Source organism: Protopterus annectens, chromosome 7.part1, assembly GCF_019279795.1.
Source record: "Protopterus annectens isolate FY-2018-M chromosome 7.part1, PAN1.0, whole genome shotgun sequence".
Lineage (NCBI taxonomy): Eukaryota > Metazoa > Chordata > Ceratodontiformes > Protopteridae > Protopterus > Protopterus annectens.
Genome location: NC_056740.1, coordinates 539,367,766 through 539,390,342, shown reverse-complemented (window position 1 = coordinate 539,390,342; position 22,577 = coordinate 539,367,766). Strand labels below are relative to the sequence as shown.

Below are 22,577 nucleotides of genomic sequence, written 5' to 3'. Positions count from 1 at the left end.
AAACTACAACTTTGAAAACTGAAATAAAACAAGCTGGACAAACAGATTAAGCATAGTGTGATACAAGGTGATAAAAAAAAAAAAAAAAAAAAAAATAGAAGAATATTTATAAAAAGATATTGAGCACAACAGGAAACATTTTTATAAACAAATAAGCTGTGGAAGGAGTAAAGACACTCAAATTGATAAACTGCATGCATATTCTAAAATTTATTCTCAGACACGAGATTATAGACATATTTACAAAATCTTATGCAAAACAGTTTTGACTCCACAAAAGGGGTGATGAGTTGTCCTAGTGACATCCAGGTAGCCCGTTACTAGAATCAAATTAAATTATACTGAAAAGAACTCCACAAACTGGATCCAAACAAAGCACAGGGAGAAAGCGGAATAGTACAGTTGTGTACACTTACCATAAATGTAGATGTTCAAGTGTATTCACTGTTGCAGTCATTACATTTGGGTAATCTGATGGCAGGTTGCCCTCAGTCGGCCTGAATAACAAAGTCTTGGGTCCTGCGTCGGTTGCTGTCTCCTCTTCCATGACGTCAGGTCATCAGGGGTATAAAACATGCAGCAGACGCCATTTTATTCAGTTTTTCTTGCCCCAGATGTCAGGTGCCCCCCAAATTGGGAGCAAAAATATAAATTATATATATATATATATATATATATATATATATATATATATATATATATATATATTTATTTTACATTTGTTAACCGGGAGAGTCCGACTGGATACATGTCCATTTTCAGTAGAGGCCCGGGGAGAAAAGTATATATATATATATATATATATATATATATATATATATATATATATATATATATATATATATATACACACACACACACACACATTTTATATATATATATATATATATATATATATATATATATATATATATATATATATATATATAAAAACAGCAATATATGTAAATGCACTTTTAGCAACATAAACTTTAACTTCATCTAAAAGCAAATACACCTCAAAGCCTTTAGAAAACAGTGAAGAAAAGAGAAGTTATAGAAAAGGGGGATGGCGGGTGGGTAACCCGGACTGCAAAAGTGAATACACTCGAACATCTACATTTATGGTAAGTGTACACAACTGTACTATGTTCTTTGTGTTTCACTGTTGCAGTCATTACATTTAGGTAGAATCCCAAATCTATGGATGGGAGGATGGAACTAAATAACATTAGGAGCAGCTATAAGGCCCTGCAGAACTGGAGAGGAGAGGCAAATGACAATGCTTTGTGAAGGTATGAACAGAGCTCCAAGTAGCAGCTTCTAGAATGTCTTTGGTTGGAACTCCTCTGAGAAAGGCTGCTGAGATAGAGGCAGCCCTGGTGGAATGTGACCTGATTCCCTTGGGCACAGGTTTACCATGGTGCAAATAGCAGAAACGAATGCAGTGGCTTATCCCTTAGAAAAAGTCTGCATTGATATAGCCTTCCCCTCTGATCCTGAGGCAAATGCCACCAGTAGTTGCTCAGACTTTCTTAGAGATTTGGTCCTGATTAAGTAGAATCTTAGTTGTCTGTGTACGTCCAATGAATGCAGAATCTGCTCTCCCTTGTTCTGCGCATTTGGGTAAAATGTTGGCAGATGAATTGTTTGGTTAAGAGCCACACTGGATACCACCTTAGGCATAAAGGAAGGATTGGTCCTGAGGGACACCCTGTCCGGGTGAAATGTAATAAAAGGCTCCACAGCCATGAGAGCCTGCAGTTCTGAAACCCTTCTTGCTGAAGTGATTGCCAAGAGGAAAGCTGTTTTCCAAGATAAAAATGTTATATCCGCAGTAGCTGCTGGTTCAAAAGGAGGCAGGGTGAGTTTTTCCAGTACAAAATTGAGGTCCCATGCAGGAGTTGGTGATCTTCTGGGAGGCCATACATTTTTAGCCCCTCTAAGATACTGTTTTAGCAGAGGATGAGAAAAGAGGGGAAGCTCCATGTTGTAATGAGCCGAGATGGCAGAAGCATGGATTTTTATTGAAGAAAAAGATAGGCCCTTGCCAAGCATCTCAGTCAAGTATTGTAAAATCTGAGGGTTATTTGCTTTTGCTGTGTCCGTTCCTTGTGCTTGGTTCCAAGCACAGAATCTCTTCCATTTATCAGCATAAGATTTTCTAGTACTAGGCCTTCTGGCTACCAAAATGACATCCATCACAGATTTACTGAGAGGTGTTGTTTGAATAATTTAATGATCAGCTATGCTGCAAGGTTCAGAGTTTGGAGCCGAGTGTGCAGAATTTGATTGTTCTGATGAGACAGTAGATGAGGTATTTGAGGCAAGTACCAAGGAGGGAGTTGAGACATATTCCTTAGAATTGGGTACCAATGCTGGTGGGGCCAGTCCGGGTCAATCAGGATCACTTTTGGTTTTGGTTTTTCCAGTCTGACCTTTATTAAGACCTTGGAGAGAAGAGGCAGAGGGCGAAAGGCATAGACTGATAGGTTAGGTTTTTCCAAATGAAGGATAGGGCATCTGCTTTCCATGCTTGTCTGTGATAAGTCCTTGTGCAGAATTTGTCCAGTTGATAATTTTTGGAGAGGCAAATAGATCTATGTCTGGGCTCCCCCATTTCTGTGTTACCATGCTGAAGATTTGTGGATCCAGGTTCCACTTGTGCGGGCCCATAAGATTTCTGCTTAGGTCGTCTGCCAGAGTATTTAGTTTTCCTGGCAGGAATTGAGCTTGAAGATGTACTTGGTAAGTCAAATCTGTGTTCCACAATGCCATGGCTAGTCTGCACCACATAACCGTGGTGTTGTCCATCTTTATCAGTAGTTGTCCTGGATGAAGTAAGTCCTTGAAGGCTGTCAGAGCATATCATTGCTAGAGCCTTCCTGTGTCCTGAAAGAGTGCTCTTCAAACTATCTGGAGATGTACAGAGCTGAGTATATTTTTCTGGCACGTCAGAGTTGTGTACTGGTAATGTTGTTTGACTAATTTTATATCATTGCTGGCTGACTTCAGAGTTGTGCACTGTTATTTTTGCTCCATTGTATAGTTTTTCAGATCTCTGCTGAAGTTGTTGGTTTTCCCATACCCACCCTCCCTATTCCTGTGTTGTTGTTTAAATTTGGAGGTTTTTGCAGTTGCCAGCCCCCACTGTAGATTTGATCTGGGACACCCCCCCCCAGTCCCATCTCTTTACCTCATTCTACCCAATATTCTGCATTGTTTTTAGTCATTTTTAATTTAATTGCATTTTTTAAACTGTTTGGTCTAACATTGCCACATACGCAAGTGTCCTAGCTTGCAATGCATTTGAATTGTTTTGACTGCTGGTTTGCTACTTTTATATATATATATATATATATATATATATATATATATATATATATATATATATATATATATATATATATATATAAATAAATCCTTTCCTGCTTTCCTGTAACTAGTGTAGTCCAGATTCAGATTTGCTGTATCCAGGACTGTATGTAAGCTTCTAAGCCCCCCCCCCCCAAGCTTTCTGTGTTGGAGGGAAGCCTTCTAGCTTATCAGTGGGAGTGGTAAGCACTAGGTAACCTATCTACCACATAAGGAGTGGTTCTGGCCCAGAAATTGTAGTTCTTGGCCGTTTGGGCAGTTTTTCTATCTCTCTCAACTTTCTGATTAAAAAGCCCCATTTTCACTTGTTTACCCCCTTTCCTGTAACTAGTTTAGTCCAGATACAGATTCTTACTTTTAGCACTTGAATTTGCTTAATCGTGATCTGCACTTGTTCAGAACTTGTAAGCACTAAATAACCTACTAATTACTACAGCACTCAACCTTCCTCATTACCTAGAGGAAAACAGTTTTGGTACTTACTTTCCTCACTTGCTTACAGAAAAACAGCTCTTGTACTCACTTTCCTCACTTATCTAGAGGAAAATAGTTTTTTTATTCAGTCATGTCCAAGGGTCAGCTCCCAGTGTTCTCTCCTGTCTATCTGATGAATCTGGGCATCTTGGGGCAATGTAGAAATTGCCTCATGTACACAGACAACCCTCTCCTCCTACCACCCAACACTATAACCTGTGAGAGAAGCACTTATCTAGCCAAACTGGAGGTAAAGCTCTCTCCAATCAAGACTGAACTTGACAGTCAAGAGGAGAAGGTAAACACTTGCACTACACCACACTCATCACATAGTCTCACTAAATCTACACCACCAAAATCCACACACAGAAACACAAAAACATTCGCGGAGGCTCTCAATAATAATCTGCTCAAGCAACAGAGACCTCCAAAGCAGAAATGCAAGCTAACTCCACCCCCCAACACAACCCAAATGACACATAGCCCGCAGAATCAGTGTGCCACTCAACCACAGCCAATAAGGCAAAACAACGTACCCAACACACTAGTCATAGGCGACTCTACAGTCAGGCACACTGATGTCCTACTCACCAGGCTAAACAAGGAGAAGGTTACTGTCAGCTGCCTGTCGGGTGCCAGGATCCGCCACATAACCCACGCACTCAGGTCACTCCACAACAAGTACAAATATGACTCTGTCATTGTCCATGTTTGTGTGAACGACCTGAGACGCATCTCCCTGGACTACATGAAAAGAGACATGGAAGAGCTATCTGATCTTGTAGCCCAGGCAGGTATGACCCTAGCCCTGAGTAGCATTCTGCCATCACCCAGAATGATGCCGCAGTACAAGGACAAAATGATTTACGTCAACAATTGGCTAAGCTTCTGGTGCCATTCTAAAGGGATCCAGTATATGTCTGCCTGGGATGACATGGTCGACAGACCACGATGCTTTGCCAGAGATGGCCTGCACCTGTCACCCCTGGGATTCCGGATACTGGCTAAGGTTCTTGCCACCCCTATAGTGCCTTTTTTAGGCAAGGTTCAAATGACAAATTCATCACCATAACAGGAACAGGCAAGCAAAAACTGAGGGTGATGCTACTCAATGCTAGAAGTCTAAATCTCAAAATGCACTCACTCGAGGCACTCCTTAAAATGGAGAACATCGATATCTGTGCAGTGACTGAGACCTGGTTCAAGGCTCCAGAAAGCACCCCTGCACTACCAGGCTATAACTCATAACACACTTTTCGGCCATATTACCTGGGCCGGAACACCAAAGGCGGAGGTGTGTCCATATTCATTAAGGATATCCACACCTCCAGGCTAGTTGCTCAGCATAATGCAGCCGAGGTTATCCAAGTGCAACTAACTCTGAGCAAAACTGCAATCCAAATTGTAGCTTGCTACAGATCACCCACCATGCCCCAGGATTCCCAATCCTCTTTTCTTGATGTACTGGAAAATATTAGGGTTCAACCAAACACCCTAATAATGGGCGATTTCAACTACCCCACCATTAACTGGGAAAACTACTCGTGTACCAACTCCTTCACTCAACGATTTCTGGAATTCATAAACTCCAATGCCCTGGATCAACATATCCACACTCCCACCAAAGTCAACAATATCCTGGATCTAGTCATTACCAATATGAATGACCGGTGTTCCACACCTTAAGTCAACACCTCATTGGTCCGCTCCGACCATAAGCTAATTACCCTAGATATCCACATCCTGCCTCCACTCCCCCATTAAGGAAACCATGGTAAAACATTTCTCCAAAGCCAACTTCATGCTTCTTAAGACAGAAGTGGTGAACTTCACGACACCCATGCAGATGGACAATACAGTTACGACTACTGAATGCTATACAATTGCACTTTATCAGCACTTACATGAGTGCATGGATCGTGCTATCCCAAACAGAACCAAGACACTATCCTCCAAAAAAAGGAAGCCAATCTGGTGGTCCCCTGCCATAAACTGTACAACAGAAGGAAGAAACTCTTGCAAAAGAGAGTAAAATCCCACGAGTGACGGAGCTCCCTGGTCGACCTCAGTAAGAAGCTGCGATCCCTGATAAAATCCTCCAAAGCTAGTTACGAAAACAAAATTGCCACTGACTCTAAAGACAACCACAAAGCATTCTATAGCTATGACAAGAATCTAAATGGTAACACTCAGATCTGCTTTGAGTTACAGCACAATGGCACTAAATATACAGACCCAACTGATATTGCCAGCATCCTGTCAGATAGGTTCAGTGCTAACTTTACCCCCCCTCTCACCCCCTAAACAGCCCATCTCTATACCGGAAGAATGCAAAGTTCCTGTAATCATGGCTGCACAGGTAAAAACCATACTCTCCAAAGCCAAGAACACAGCATCCATGGGACCAGACAACATCCCAGGCTGCGTTCTACACGAACTACAGAACGAACTGGCACCCCACTTAAGTACCATGTTCAATCATAGCCTCACCTCAGGCTTTGTGCCTGCTGAATGGCGCACAGAAATGGTTATCCCACTCCACAAGGGGGGAGCCACCACAGACCCTGGGAACTACCGCCCCATTAGCCTGACGAGCCTGGTCTGCAAGGCCATGGAACATATCATCATGGAACTTATAAACAAAGATATTGGTAATCTCCAAACTCTGGATCTCACCCAGTTCGGGTTTGTAAAAGACAGACCATGTCTCCTAAACCTGATAGACTTCTTTGAAGCAGTCACCAAAGCCGTAGACAAGGGTAAGGTGGCTCACACAGCCTATCTAGATCTTGCCAAGGCTTTTGACACCATCCCCCACTCTGGAATTATAGATAAACTCACTAAACTAGGTATAAATCCCTGTGTCACAAGATGGGTTGCCAACTGGCTCACTGACAGAACCCACACTGTGAAAGTAGCAGACTCCAAATCCGACTTCAGACCAGTGACAAGTGGAGTACCACAGGGTTCAGTCCTGGGTCCTCTCCTGTTTGGTTATCTACTTCTCTGAAGTACAGGCTAACACAGAAGGTCTTTGGCTAACGAAGTTCGCAGATGACTGCAAACTAGGAGCCATAATCGAAACTCCTAACGTTGTGGACATCCTACAAAAGGGCCTCACTGAGACAGATGCTTGGTGTCAAAGCCATGGCCTCAAGCTCAATGCCAAAAAGTGCATTGTCATCCCCTTTGGTAAAAACTCTGCACCCATGAACTACAACATACGCGGTAGTATACTTAACACTGAAAGTGTGATAAGAGACCTTGGGACACAGGTGGACCGTAGTCTCTCCTTTGATAACCACATCGCCACAGTAGTCAGGGAATCCTTCTATGTGGCAAACCTCATCACAAAAGGTTTCTCATCCAGAAAAAAAGAGGTCATTGTTCCCCTCTACTCATCACTCATTAGACCCATTATAGAGTACAATGCCCCCTTTTGGTATGTACCTCACAAAGACATCTACAACAACTGGAAAGGCCGCAGAAATACCTCACAAAGAAGATTACCGGCCTCAAACAGATGCCCTACGCAGACAGTCTCAAAAAACTCCAGCTTTACTCCGTCGCATATCGCCTACTCAGAGGTGATCTCTACCTAACATACAAAGCTATGTCAAACCCAGAGTTGTTGGACACACTCCACTTAAAGAAATCCCAATCCCTCTGAGCTACACGCTCTAGGGACCTAAACCTTGTCACCACATTAAACAGAACATGCCGGAGGGATAGAGTCCTGTCCCAGAGACTTCCCATACTCTGGAATAAGCTACCTATCTATATCAAACAAAGTTCTCTTCAAGAAAAATCTTGATGATTGGATGGGAAATAGGAAATTCACCCCGGGGATCACCTCTGTGGCTCTGCTCGACAATGGCACAGGAAAATAATTTTCTTGGGTGGCAAAAGCCAGGGTACCTTTTTGGCTTGGCTTGTATAGGCCCCAAGATCGATAGCCTAGTACCTACCTATGAACCTACGAACAGCTAGCATCTCTTTCTGGTGGATATGCAGAAGCATTTGTTTTGGGCTCCACATGCCCTGAATGCATCTCCCCGCCAGGAGGGCCCCCCAAGCATAGTCTGATGCGTCTGTAGTTAGGGATTGGGTGGCAGGGGGTAGAGTGAATGACAGTCCCTTGTTTTGGTGACATGTCTCTGCCCACCAAAAAAACTCCTGTTGTAGGCAGGGAATGAGAGGAATCATTGTTTCCAGACTGTGACAATGCTGACTCCATAAACTTTTTAGGTACCTTTGAAGTTTCCTCATATGCAGTCTTGCATATGGAATTAGTAGAATGCAGGATGACATTAACCCCAAAGTCTGCAGAATTTGTCTTGCAGATAACTGGGTTTTTGTTGCCATTTGTTTGAAGTATGTTGTCAGTTGCCTTTGTTTGTCTGGGCTAAGGTAAGCCATCTTGGCAGTTGTATTCAAGCTTGCACCCAGGAATGTAATTATTTGAGAGGGTACCAGTTGGGATTTCTTTTCGTTTACTGTGTACCCTAGGCATGTTAGAAGCCATTTTACAAACGCCAGATGTTGAAGAAGAGTGCCCTTGTTCTCTGCTTGAATGAGACAGTCGTCCAGGTAAGGATAAATTTGTATGTTTGTCTGCAAAATGCAATTACTGGTGCCAGGCACTTTGTAAAGACCCCGGGCGCAGTAGATAAGCCAAAGGGCAGTGCAGAGAATTGGTAATGCAAAAAACCTGCCTTGAAGCGGAGGTATCTTATTGGGATATGAAGGTATGCCTCTTAACTCTAGAGTCACTAACCAAGCGTTCCTGCCCAGCACAGGCAGTAGCTGTTGTAAAGTCAATTGTGGATTGGTCAATGTATTGCTTTTTGTTATTCTCATCATGGGAAGAATGTTCCTGCTGGGATCAGACCTCATTCTACTAGGGCTACTGCCACATCTACTGCTTTCTTGAGGGGTGTAGCTACTAAGGATATTTTGGAGGCAGCTACTTGGAGTTCAGTACACACTTTTACTAAGCATTACCATCTCCCTCTTTATTCCAAGTCCAGGGCTGGGTTTGCCACTGCAGTTTTACAGGGCATGTTAGCAGCTCCTAATGCTATTTAGTTTGCCAGCCTCCCTTTTCCTTTGCTTTGGGATTCTACCCACAGGTTATGACTGCAGCAATGTGAGACGAAGAACATAGTACAGTTTTGTACCTACCATAAATGTAGATGTTCGAGGATCTACATTGCTGCAGTCCAATTATCCCTCCCTCCTTCCCCTCTATAGTTTGTGGTTGCTGTGTTTTTTTAGGATTATCTTTATTTCCACACTGGTAGTTGTTGGGCGTTTACTATTTTGGCTCTGGCCTTCTTTCATTCTTAGGCCTTCTGACATCTGGGGCAAGAAAGACTGAGGATATGGCGTCGGTCATGCGCTTATGTACTATGATGTACTGACGTCAGCACTAGGCGACAATGACCGACGCCAGCCCAGCTCTTTGGTATTCGGGCCGATCGAGGACAGCAGACTACCCACAGGTTATGACTGCAGCAATGTGAGACGAAGAACATCACCCTCAGAAGCCAGTGCCTGCTCAGCGGCTCCGGACCCATCCAAGGGAGATACATCCGCAGGTTCAATACTCTGAGAATCTCGCGGCATACCGGACTTCGCATGGGTCTCGGTAGAGGCCTGCGACTCAAAAGTAGCGGGTGTCAGGGGCTGCGAAAGCGACTCACTGAGTACCGGCGGCTGGCTTAGGAGAAGCTTCGTCGGTTTTGGACCTCGACGGTCTGTCTCTGTCTTTTTCTTTGCATTTTTTGTGAACTCCGGTAGTCGGATTGCTAACCAACAACATTTCAGGGTATTTAAATCTGGATCCAAAATATTTTGAAGCAAAAATATACAGACGCTTAATAGTGTGTTGGTTAAATCTAGCACAACACCGACAGCAAGGCACATTATGATCTGGACCTAGGCAAGGAATACAGTACAGATGAAAATCCTTATGAGGTATTTGCTTCCCACAAGTAATGCAATTATTAACTTTTGCTGACATCGGTAAGGAGCAAGAAAAAGTTTAACCAATGGGGTACTTAGCTTTAGTTGAAGACTTCGGTTCTGAAACTCGAATGCGAAAATTTCAGGAGTCGACCGACCAACACTTGCGAACTGCTTCTGCTTCGGGCACCGCGCAGCAAGAAAGACAGAATAAAATGGCGTCGGCTGCATGTTTTACACCCCTTACGACCTGACATCATGGAAGAGGAGACAGCAACTGACACAGGACCCAAGACCTTGTTATTCAGGCCGACTGAGGACAACCTGCCAGCAGATTACCCAAATGTAATTACTGCAACAGTGAAACACGAAGAACATCAGTAACAATTACCCGAGACCGCTTCAGCAAGAACTTACGGTACCATTATATCTATTACTCACTAGGTCATATAAATATGGGGAGATATCTCAACAATGCAGACATGCGCTTATTAAGCCTGTCTTCAAAGGAAATAGGAGTAGGACACACCCAGAGTTGTTAAGACCCTTAAGTCTATTTTCATGTTCCTGAAAAATAATGGAGAAGGTAACATTGGATAAGTTGTTGTCAGAACTGGATATTAGCACTTGAAACCATATATCAGCATGCATATGTTGAAAACAGATCTACTACCACCTGTAACAATTTTCTATAACAATATAATAAAAGCTATGATTGAAAAATTGTGCTGTGATGTAATTTATATAGATTTAACTTCAGCATTTGACAGGGTCATACACAAAACACTGATCAATAAATGGGTCTACTTCACCCTGTCGAAAGCCAACAATATTAAAGCTGATATTGTTGGCACCAAAATGTCAAAAGCGAAAGTCATCGCATGTGTAAACAGAAATACCCGTAAGGGGAGATTTCCGTTTACTGCAATGCAGTGCGATATCAGAGTTGGTATATTTAAGTAGCGGGGGGGTGCATAGAGCAATTTGTGTTGTGTTTGGGTGTTTTTTTTTTTTTTGTGTGTGTTTGATGTTCGGGGGTTTCGACATTTTCGTGTAGATTATTACGCTGTCGACAGTTTGAGTTTTCGACAGCGTAATATAAACACCAATAAACTAGTACAACTAGGTACTGATGTATTCTTGATAAGATGAACAGCTGCATGGCTAACAAATAGGACATGACAAGTATCATACAGCAACTGGACAGGTGAAATCCTTGGTTACAGTCAGGGTGTCCCACAAGGCTCTGTCCTAGGCCCTTACTTGTTTAAATTGTATCTTTCAGACCTAACTTTTTCATCTGAGGTGTTCTACAGTCTATATGCAGACAACCTGAAATTGGGTAAACTGATTATGTGTGTTACACATACGGCATGTCTGCAAAATACCTTGACTAAATTGACTATTTGGGTACAGGAGAATAATAGGCTGATAAATACATCAAAAAGTAAGCATATGACATTTGGTAGACATAAATTGAAAGGTGAATATTTAACACAGTACACAGTGATTGAAACTGTAGACTCATTTAAGGACTTGGGTGTATGGGTAGATTCACCTATGAGTTTTTTTAATCATATCAACCAATTGGTTAATGATAGTTATAGAACTACAGGTTGTATAAAAAGATTTATAAAGTCTAGGATTTCAAAAATGATGAAGTCATTGTTTGTTAGTTACATTAGACTCAAACTTGAGAATGGAATAACAATATGGAAACACTATAAGAAAACAAGCATGAGTAAACTGGCATACCAAGGGCATCCATGGATGTGAACATTTAAGTTATGATGAAAGAGTAAAATGTTTGAACTTGCACAGTGTTTCTTACAGAAATACAAGTCCATGAACTTGTACAGCATTTCTTACAGATATACGAGCTTATTCAAGTATATATGGCATTTAGAGACAACTACCTCTGGGAATGTTTGGGGTAATCAAAAAGTACTACAAAATCAGATAACCTATGTAGAAGATTCTAACAGAGTAGCTGATGCATGGAACAGACTAACAAATTACACTGCAAGTACTAATTTAGATATTTTTTAAGAACAGCCTGGACACATTATGGAAACAAGTGTTTTGGTATATAGGCAATCTAGAAGGGCATTAGCGTAGACTAGAGCCAGGCCTGCGGAATCTAGCTTTGTTTGTATAACTTGAGCACTAATCCGGGCATTCTTCAAAGTATTCAATTGTATTTATTACTGCTTGGTAGTAACTTGATTAAAGTGTAGCTATCATTCTAAGTCTTTTGGATTAAGCACTTGGGCTTCAGACCCGTTGTTTTACATTAGGAAGTTTTGTGGCCTGCACTGTGGTGGCAGGACAGGTGGCTTACATCCTTCTAAGTTGGGAACTGCTGATTGAGGGCTCAGTATCTGTTATTCTAAAAGTGTATTAGTTCTGGTATAAGCACTTGGGCTTCAGGCCAGTTATTTTACATTAAGAAGGTTCGTGGTCTGCACTCTTGTGGGAGGAGAGGCTGGACTCTGCCCTTCTGAGCTGGGAATTTCTGGTTAAAGGCTTATAGTGCCTGCATATTTCAAATGTTTCTTACTGAAATTGGTACACCTTGTTTGCTGTAGCATAGACTAGATCCAGGACTGCTGAATCTAGCTCTGTTTGTATGCGTGTTGTTTGTTTGCTTGTTATTTCCCTGAAACGCTAATACCACCTAAAACGCGGCTTTTCAGCGCTTCTGTGGATCTCTAGTGATATCTGCATTGCTTACTGTACTCATTTCCTTGTTTAACTTAAAAGAAAGTTACTGTTTGTCGTTTTTGCATTTAAGTTACCTGTAACACATTGCATTTAAGTTACCTGGCACATGCTCACTAAAGGCACTTGCTCACTAAAGCAATTATATAAGTCAGCACTAAAAAATTAAAAGCACTACACTCTCACAAAGTCCTCTCGAGTACCTTGTTCCCCATTGGCCCTTTTTTTTCAATTATAAAGGAATTCCCAATACTATTCTAGCATGTCCAAAGGTCAGTTGTCAATCTTCTCTCCGGTCTAGCTGGTGAATCTGGGAATCTTGAGGCAATGTTACAACTGCCTCATGTACACAGACAACCCTCTCCTCCTCCCAATAAATTCCAACACATGTGAGAGATGCATCCATATAGCCAAACTGGAGGCTAAGCTCTCTCAACTCAGTACTGGCGAAACCAGTCAGGAGGAGAAGGAAACCACACTCAGTACAATTCCAGTCTCACATAGACCTACCACGACAGCAGACCAAACACATAAACACACAAAAACATACTCGGAGGCTCTAAATAAAAATCTGCCTAAGCAGCAGAGACCTCCAAAGCAGACACCCAAGCAACCGCTACCCCAAAACAAAACACGTGCAACACATACCTCACAAAGCCAGTGTGCCTAACAGTCACAGCCCTTAAGGCTAAACAACACACCTGATACACTTGTAATAGGTGACTATCATCAGGCACACTGACGTCCCGCTCACCAGGCTGAACAAGGAGAAGGTCACGGTGAGCTGCCTGTCGGGCGCTAGGATCCGCTACATAACACAAGCACTCAGGTCACTCCAAGGCAAGTACAAATATGACTCAGTCATTGTCCATGCTGGTGTGAATGACCTGAGACGTACCTCCCTGGACTACATGAAAAGAGACATAGAGGAGCTCTCTGAGCATGTGGCCCAGGCCGGTATGACCCTGACCTTGAGTAGCATCTTACCCTCACCAAGAATGATGCCACAGTATGAAGACAAGATGATCAATTTCAACAACTGGCTTAATTATTGGTGTCATTCAAAGGGGATCCAATGCCTGTCAGCCTGGGATGACATGCTCGACAAGCCACGATGCTTCGGTAGGGACGGCCTGCACCTGTCACCCCTGGGCTTTCGGATATTGGCAAAGGCTCTTGCTACCCCCATAGTGCCTTTTTTAGGCAAGGCTCAAAGGACAAACCCACCTCCATAGGTATCACAAGGGATAAGAAACTAAGAGTAATGCTACTCAACGCCAGAAGTCTAAACCTCAAGATGCACGCACTCGAAACTCTCCTTAGCATGGAGAAAATCGATCCGAGAGCACCCCAGCACTACCAGGTTATACCTCATACCATGCTTTTCGGCCCCAAAACTTGGACCGACCCACAAAAGGAGGGGGAGTATCAATATTCGTCAAAGATACCCACACCTCCAGGTTGGTGGCACAGCACGAAGCATCAGAGACTATCCATGTGCAACTAACAGTGGGTAAAACTGCCTTCCAGTTTATAGCCTGCTACAGACCACCCTCCCTAACCCAGGAACCCCACTCGGCCTTCATGAGAACACTGGAAAATATGAAAGTCTCCCCAAACACCATTATATTGGGCGACTTCAACTACCCAAACATAGACTGGGAGCATTACTCTAGCTCCAACACCCTAGCCCAAAGGTTCCTAGAATTTATAAACTCAAATGCTATGGAACAACTTGTTACCACTCCCACAAGAGGGGAAAACATACTGGACCTGATCATCACCAACATGGGGAATCTATGCTCCAGACCAGAAGTGTATCCCTCACTGGCAAGATCAGACCATAAACTAATCTCACTGGATGTTCACATCCCAACACCACCCCCTGCCCAGAAAACCACAGTGAAAAACTTCTCTAAAGCAAATTTCACACTCCTCAAAACTGAGGTGGAATCCTTCAAAGCCCCCGGGCCTGTGGAAAATACGGCCCAGACCGCAGAATCCTTTATAAACGCATTCTATGAACACCTTCAGGATTGCATGGATCATGCGATCCCAAATAAAACCAAGACCCAATCCTCCAAAGGCAGAAGTCCTGTCTGGTGGACCCCAGCCATAAACAAGCTATACAATAGAAGGAGGAAGCTACTAAATGATAGAGCAAAATTCCAAAAAGGGAAGGCATCTCTGATCAGTATTAGCAAAAAACTACGGGCACTCATAAAATCGTCTAAGGCCAGCTTAGAGAGAAAAATTGCACAGGACACTAAGGATAATCACAAGGCTTTCTTTAGTTATGTTAGGAACCTGGGTGGTAATTCCCAGATATGCTCAGAATTAGTCCAAAATGACAAAAAATACACTGAACCCACAGACATTGCCAACATCCTAGCTGACAGTTTCAGCGCAAACTTCTCCCCCCCCCCCCCCAAAAGGGCAAATATCTATTCCAGCAGAGTGCTGCCCCCCTGACATCTCGGATGCTCAGGTAAGAGCCGCCCTCTCCAAAGCAAAAAACACAGCATTAATGGGACCAGACGGTGTCCCGGGCTGCATCCTACATGAACTCCAAGAAGAGCTAAACCCAAACATAAAACCACTGTTCAATCTCAGCCTTACTACAGGATATGTACCCAAAGAGTGGCGTACAGCAACTGTGGTCCCTCTCCACAAAGGTGGTGCCTCAAAGGATCCTGGAAACTATCGCCCCATAAGCCTGACTAGCTTGGTCTGCAAAGCTATGGAAAGGATAATCATGGACCTCATAAATAAAGATATTGGGGACCTACAGACACTGGATCCTACCCAGTTCGGCTTTGTTAAGGGCAGATCCTGCCTCTTAAACCTGGTTGATTTCTTTGAAACAGTCACCAAGGCCACTGACTAGGGGAAGGTGGTCCACACAGCCTACCTGGACCTCGCAAAAGCCTTTGATACAATACCCCACTCGGGCATTATAGATAAGCTCACCAACTTAAATATAAACCCCTATGTCACTAGATGGGTTGCAAACTGGCTCAAGGACAGAACCCACATGGTTAGAATTGCTGGAGCCATATCAGACTCCAAACCAGTTACAAGTGGCATCCCACAAGGCTCAGTCCTGGGACCTCTGTTGTTCAGTATATATTTCTCGGAGGTACAGGCCAACACGGAAGGACTGTGGCTGACCAAGTTCGCAGATGACTGCAAACTGGGCGCCATAATCGACTCTCCAGTTGACACAAGCATCCTCCAAAAGGGCCTCATAGAAACAGACAACTGGTGCCAGAGCCATGGCCTCAAGCTAAACGCCAAAAAGTGTATAGTCATCCCCTTTGGCAAAAACAAAGTGCCCACAAATTACCACATAGGTGGTAATCCATTAAGTACAGAAGAAGTAATTAGGGACCTGGGGACCCAAGTTGATAGCAATCTCTCATTTGACAACCACGTGGCCAAAGTGGTTAGAAAAACATTTTATATAGCCCACCTAATCATGAAGGGATTCACATCTAGATCAGGGGAGGTCATCGTGCCTCTTTACTCATCCCTCATCAGGCCCATAATTGAGTACAATGCCCCTTTTGGGATGTACCTTACCAGACACCTGCAGCAACTGGAAAGACCCCAAAAGTACCTCACCAAGAGGATCAAAGGGCTCAAACAGATGCCATATGCTGCCCGGTTAAAGAAACTCCAGCTCTACTCAGTGGCATACCGCCTGTTCAGAGGCGATCTGTGCCTGACGTATAAAGCCATGTCCAACCCGGAATTAATGGACATGCTGCACCTCAGAAAATCCAAATCCTATCGAGCTACACGCTCGAGAGACTTGAACCTCAGCACTGAAATAAATAGGACATGCTGGAGGGACAGATTCATAACCCAGAGGCTCTCTTCACTCGAATAAAATCCCAGTCCAGGTTAGGCAGAGTCCCTCATTGACTCTCTTCAAGAGGAATCTTGATGAGTGGATGGGAGATTGTAGGTTTACCCCAGGTATGACTTCTGTGTCACTGTTAGACAGAGGCACAGTATACTAACCTCAAAAAAAGGGCATAGCAAAATTAATTTAAAATGGGTGGCGAAAGCCAAACACATTCTGGCTAGGCTTATAAATGCCCTAGGGCAGATAGCCTAGTATGAACCTATGAACCTATTAATGCCCATGCTTGAAATATTTGAATGTCTGTATGTATGTATCAAAATAAGGTCTGCTGAAGAGCCATATGCAAGGCAGTCACCTCCAAGCAGCATGTATGACAGGTTTGCAAAGCAAACATTTGAATTCTAGGACATGAAGAGAAGTTTTTAGTTTGGAAAGGATAGCATGGGCCTCTAAATGAAATACTTTTTGGGAACCAGAAAAAGTTGGGAAATGGCAAAGGGTGAGGACTGACTCTATAACTCCCTGAGTTAGAAGTTTTGAAATGACCTGAGGCAGGAGATGAAGCTGGTCCTTTGGGGGCTGAGGAAAGTACTGTTGTGTACACTTACCATAAATGCAGATGTCTGAGTATATTCACTGTTGCAGTCATCACATTTGGGTTATTTGCCTGCAGGTACCCCTCAGCAGCCTGAATACCATAGTCTTCGGATTTCTGCATCGGATGCTGTCACTTCTTCCATGACGTCAGGTCGTCAGGGGTATAAAATATGCAGCCAACGCCATTACATCACTTTTTCTTGCCCCAGATGTCAGGTGCCCCCCACAATAGGAAGCAATTATATGGTATGCAACACCCCCAGCAAAAAGCAAATACACAAGATATAATACATGTTAAGCAGGAAGGAAAGGTAGAGCCAAGAGAAGTCAGGGAGATGGAGGGAGGGTAACCAGGACTGCAACAGTGAATACACTCGAACATCGACATTTATGGTAAGTGTACACAACTGTACTATGTTCTTCATGTTTCACTCTTGCAATCACATTTGGGTTGATTCCCAAAGCTAAGGAAGGGAGGAGGAAGTTAAAGAGCATTAGGGCCATCTAGTAATCCTTGCAAGACTGCAGTGGCAAATCCAGTTCTGCAGTTAGAATAGATAGGCAAGTGGTAATGCTTGGTGAAGGTATGTACAGAGCTCCAGATGGCAGCTTCTAGAATGTCCCTGGTACGGACCCCCTCTGAGAAATGCTGCAGAGGTAGATGAAGCCCTGGTGGAATGTGATCTTATCCCCTGTGGGGTAGGTTTTTCCAAGGTGCTTGTAGCAGAAATGAATGCAATGGGCTATTGATTTTGAAATGGCTTGCTTTGAAATGTCCTTCCCCTCTGCCCCTGCAGCAAAGCTAAATAACAGCTGCTCAGATTTTCTGATAGGCTTAGTTCTGTCCAAACAGAATCAAAGTTGTCTGTGCACGTCCAGAGAGTACAGTATTCGTTCCCCTTTGTTTTGTAGATTAGGGAAAAAAGTAGGCAAATTAATGGACTGATTTAGGGCCACAGAAGACACCACCTTGGGCATAAAGGAAGGAATGATTAGTCCTGAGGGAAACCCTGTCCACATGGAAGATAATGAAGGGTTCCACTGCCATGAGGGCCTGTAATTTAGACACTCTTCTTGCTGAAATGATGGCTAGAAGGAAGGCAGTTTTCCAAGAAAGGAACTAAAACTCTGCTGTAGCAACTGGTTCAAAGAGGGGAAGAGTGAGCTTTTCCAACACAAAGTTAAGGTCCCAGGCTAGAGTGGAAGCTCTCCTGGGGGGGGGGGGGGGTCTTACATTTTTGGGCCCCTCTAAGGAATTGCTTTAGCAAGGGGTGGGAGAAGAGGGGCGGCTCAATATTATAATGTACTGAAATCCAGAGGCATGAATTTTAATTGATGAGAAGGAAAGGCCCATGTGGAGCATTTCTGTTAACTACTGTAGAATATGAGGTAAGCTGGGTGCCATTGTGCCCATCCCCTGAGCTAGGCTCCAGGAGCAGTACCTTTTCCACTTTTCAGCATAGGATTTTCTAGTACTAGGCCTCCTTGCCTCCAGAATGACATCCAGTACCTGCATACTGAGGGATGCTAAGGGAGAGTTCAAGGAATAAGCCAGGCTGCAAGGTTCAGAGTTTGAACTTGAGGCTGCAGAATCTAGCCCGCCTGCTGGGACAGCAGGGAAGGGGTCTGAGGCAGGTGCCATGGTTGTAGCAGTGTCATACTGCTCAAGAGTAGATACCAGTGCTGGCGTGGCCAGTCTGCAATCACTATTGTCCTAGGCTTGTCCTGTTTGATCTTTAGTAGAACCTTCGAGAGGAGAGGCACAGGGGGAAAGGCATAAACTGAGAGGCTTTCCCAGGTAAAGAACAGGGCATCCACTTTCCAAGCTCGGCTGTGGGGAGTTCTTGTGCAGAATTTTGCAATTGGTAGTTCTGAGGGGAGGCAAACAGGTCTACCTCTGGAATCCCCCATTTGTTCCTCAAGACGTTGAATATTTTGGGTTCTAGTTTACATTCGTGTGGGTCCATGAGATTTCTGCTCAAGTCGTCTGCCAGTGAATTTGGTTTGCCTGGCAGGAATTGAGCTTGCAGGTGTACTTGGTAGCTCAAGGCAGTGTTCCACAGAGCCATGGCTAGTCTGCAGAGATGGTATGAGTGGGTTCCCCCCTGCTTGTTTATGTACCACATAACTGTGGTGTTGTCTCTCTTTACCAGTAGTAGTCCTGGAAGAATACAGTCTTTGATGGCTGTCGGAGCATTCTGTACAGCTAACATTTCTTTTTGATTGATATGCAGGTGCATCTGTTTAAAGGTTCATTTGCCCTGTATGCACTGCCCTGCCATGTGAGCCCCCCATGCATAGTCTGATGCGTCTGTGGTTAGGGTTTGGGCGGCAAGGGGTAGACTGAAAGGGAGTCCCTTGTTGGGGTAGCAGGCCTCTGCCCACCAAAGGAACTCTGTCTTGATGCAAGGAACGATAGAAATCATTGTTTCCAGGTCCTGGGAATGTTGACACCGCAGACTTTTTAGATACCATTGGAGTTTCCTCATACGCAGTCTCGCATATGGAATTAGTAAAATACAAGAGGCCAGTATTTTCCTTGCAGATAGCTGGGGTTCTGTGGCCAATAGTTTGAAGTAGGTTGTCAAATAAACTTTTTTTCTCCGGAGTTCTTTCGGGAAGTTGTGTTCAAGCTTGCTCCCAGGAATACAATCTGTTGGCAGGGTACTAGGTGAGATTTCTTTTCGTTGATGGTGTACCCCCCAGTGAGATTAGAAGTTTCTTTACGAATGCCAGGTGTTGTAATAGCAAGTCCTGGCTTTCTGCCTGAATCAGACAATCGTCCAAGTATGGGTAAATTTGAAGGCTTCTCTGCCTGCAAAATGCAATGGCTGGAGCTAGACACTTTGTGAATACCCAGGGCGCAGTAGATAAGCCAAAGGGAAGTGCAGAGAACTGATAGTGCATGGAGCCTGCCTTGAAGCGTAGGTATTTCCTGCAAGATTCCCTTATTGGGATGTGCAGGTAAGCTTCCTTTAAGTCTAGGGTTGCCAGCCAGGCATCCTTGGCTAGCATGGGAAGAAGCTATTGCAGAATTAGCATTTTGAATTTTGGAACTACCAGAAAGGTGTTGAGAATAGAGAGGTCCAGGATAGGATGCCAGGAGTTGTCTTTTTTGGGTACCAGAAAAAGTCTTGAATAAAAACCTTGTCCACTTTGTTCTGCTGGGACAGGCTGGATAGCCCTGACATTGAGAAGAAAGAGAACCTGTTGTTGGGCCTCTGCCCACTGATTTGGGGGTAGGTCTGGTCAACCATTCGGGGTTGGTAGGGTGTGGAATTGGAATCTATATCCTTGGGAAACTATGTTCAAAACCCATTTGTCCTGGGTAATGAGTTCCCAGTTTTTTGCATGCAGGGCGAGCTTTCCTCCTAAGGGAGCAGGTAGTAAGAGCAGGGCTTGGAAGGGTTAAGCTTAAGTCATTGTGCCATTTTTCCGTAAGGGGGTGGCTTACTACTCCCTGCTTTGGAAGTGGGATCCCTCCACTGTTTAGGTGTGTGCGTAGCCTGAGACTGTAGCCTATGTGGTCTGCTGTTCCCGGGTTTGTACTGAAAAGGCCTAGAAGGGACTGGAAAGGACCGGTTCTTTTAAGGCCAATGCCTACTGAATCTGGGAGGCTGTACTTGTAGGAAATCTTTAACAGTTTGCATAGATTTAGCTTTTTCCTCCATCCTTTTCAGGACTTCTGATTTGTTGCCAAAAAGGCGGTCTTGGTTTAAGGGAGTATCCAGTAATTTAGCTTTTACATGATCTGGCAAGTTCTGTTCCTTAAGCTAAGCATGCCTTGTAAGTACAGACCCAGTGACAGCAGCCCTGCAAGATGCTTCCTAAAGTGTCAAAACCACACTGCAAAGTATGTTTACCAACTTGTTCTGCAGAATGCATTAAATCCTGTAACTCTGTGTTCAGTACAGTCAGGAATCTACATAATTTCTGTTTAAGTAGCCCCATAACATGCTGTTGATACTTTAACACATGAAACTGGCAATTTAAAGCCCTAATGGCCAAAATAGCAGAAGTGTATACCTTCTTACCCCATCTGTCCAAGGTTCTAGAATCTCTATCAGAAGGGGGTAGGATTTTTGGCAGCAGTAGCATTAATGCTTTTTGGTCCTTGGGAAATGGTCTCTGGATCCGCAGAAGGATTCTTGAAGAGGAACTTATTAAGCTGGGCATTAATCCCTATGTCACTCAATTGGTTGCCAACTGGCTTACTGACAGAACCCACACTGTAAAAGTAGCGGACTCCAAATCCAGCTCCAGACAAGTGGAGTATTTCAGGGTTCAGTCCTGGGACCGCTCTTGGTTGGCATCTACTTCTCTGAAGTACAGGCCAACACTAAAGGACTCTGGCTAACAAAGTTCGCAGATGACTGCAAACTGCGAGCCATTATTGAATCCCCAAATTATGTGGATACGCTACAAAAGGGCCTTACAGAAACAGATGCTTGGTGCCAGAGCCGTGGGCACAAGCTCAATGCCAAGAAATGTATAGTTATACTCTCTGGGAAAAAACATGTACCCAAGAATTACCACATAGGTGGCCGTACACTAAATACAAAAAAGTGTGATAAGAGACTTAGACACACAGGTGGACAGTGGTCTCACATTCAATAACCACATCACCACAACAGTCAGGAAATCCTTCTATGTGGCACACCTCATCACCAAGGGCTTTTCATCCAGTAAAAAGGAGGTCATTGTCCCACTGTACTCATTCCTCATTAGACTCATTATAGAATACAACACCCCATTTGGTATGTACCTCTCAAGACATCTGCAACAACTGGGAAGGCCGCAGAAGTACCTCACTAAAGGAATCACAGGCCTAAAGCAGATGCCCTATGCTGCTCGCCTTAAAAAACTCCAGCTATACTCTGTCGCATATTGTCTACTCAGAGGCGATCTCTGCTTAACATACAAGACCATGCCAAACCCAGAGCTGTTGGACATGCTACACTTAAAGAAATCCCAATCCGTCAGAGCCAAACGCTCCAGGGATCTAAACCTTGTCATCACAATAAAGAAAACATGCTGGAGGGATAGATTCCTAACCCAGAGACTCTCCAGACTCTGGAACAGACTGCCCATACATGTCAAGCACAGCACCTCCTTGGCCCTCTTCAAAAGGAACCTTGACGATTGGATGGGAGAAAGGAAATTCATCTCGGGGATCACGTCAGTCACCCTGCTAGACAGGGACCCAGGGAAGTAAACAGTGTGGGAAGAAATAGCCAGGGAATTGTTATGGCTAGGCTTGTACAGGCCCTAGGGCCGATAGCTTAGTACCAACCTATGAACCTGAGAGAGTCAGGTACTCTGTAATACCGGTCAGGTTTTCTGGGAGCTGGAGGTAAAGTGTCTGGGGAAAGGCTAGATTCCAAGAAGGCATCAACTACAATGTCCAGAACAGGAGGGATAGCTAAAGGCCTGTGCTGAGGTAAGAGGAAGAATTCCCCAAGTCTCTTTCTGGAGTCAGAGTAATCCTGGCTTTCCGAGCGGAAATGCCCCCTAAGAGTGTGCAAGGTTGCACCGAAAGAAAAGTCTTCTGGAGGGGAAGCAGAGGGAATGGAATCCTCTGCATCAGAATCCT

At 44.0% G+C, this 22,577-nt stretch overlaps 1 protein-coding gene across 5 annotated transcripts in view; it reads right to left on the bottom strand.

Annotated features, from left to right (window-relative positions):
* The window catches only part of ZNF280D (zinc finger protein 280D), a 3,097,091-nt gene that overhangs the window by 292,204 nt on the left and 2,782,310 nt on the right, over positions 1–22,577 (bottom strand). The gene's annotated exons all lie outside the window — the stretch shown is intronic.